Source organism: Gopherus flavomarginatus, chromosome 5 (genome assembly GCF_025201925.1).
Source record: "Gopherus flavomarginatus isolate rGopFla2 chromosome 5, rGopFla2.mat.asm, whole genome shotgun sequence".
NCBI classification, from domain to species: domain Eukaryota; kingdom Metazoa; phylum Chordata; order Testudines; family Testudinidae; genus Gopherus; species Gopherus flavomarginatus.
This window is the reverse complement of record NC_066621.1, coordinates 44,080,682-44,081,269: the sequence shown is the minus strand read 5'-3', so window position 1 is coordinate 44,081,269 and position 588 is coordinate 44,080,682.

The following is a 588-nucleotide window of genomic DNA, read 5'->3' as shown; positions in this document are numbered from 1 at the left end:
ACGATTTAAAGGGTCCGGGACTCCCACAGCCGCTACCTGCCCAGGCCCTTTAAATCACTTCCGGAGACCTGAGGACGTGGCGGTGGGGCTCCGATGGCTATTTTAAGGGCCAGGGCAATAGTGGCTGCCAGAGTCCCTGGCCCTTAAAATCGCCACTCAAGCCCTGCCGCCTTTTCTCCAGGGCTCCGGCAGCAGGGCTCTGGCGTCAATTTTAATTGCCGCCAGGGGAAGCCGATCTGCCCCGGCACAGCACACCGGCTCTTGCTGGTACACCATACCGGGGCGTACCGGCTTACTTTCACCTCTGACCAGCAGGGTCTACGTGGGCCAGTTAGTGTGCAGCATGCAGTGTGCTTTAGGATTCACAACCCTCTCGCATGCATTATCAAGCTGTGCAGACAAACCCTGGGATAAATTAAGCTATTAAGACGTTAATTTCAAACATTGATTCTAGAAATTGCTCAAAACACAGAATGCTGTAGCATGTAAATTACCTCTAAGCAGTATAAGCTACTGATGTTCAAAAATAAGTTCTGAAGCGTACACTACCTCTTATGTTTTATTGGTTTTTTATCATATGGTTCACAA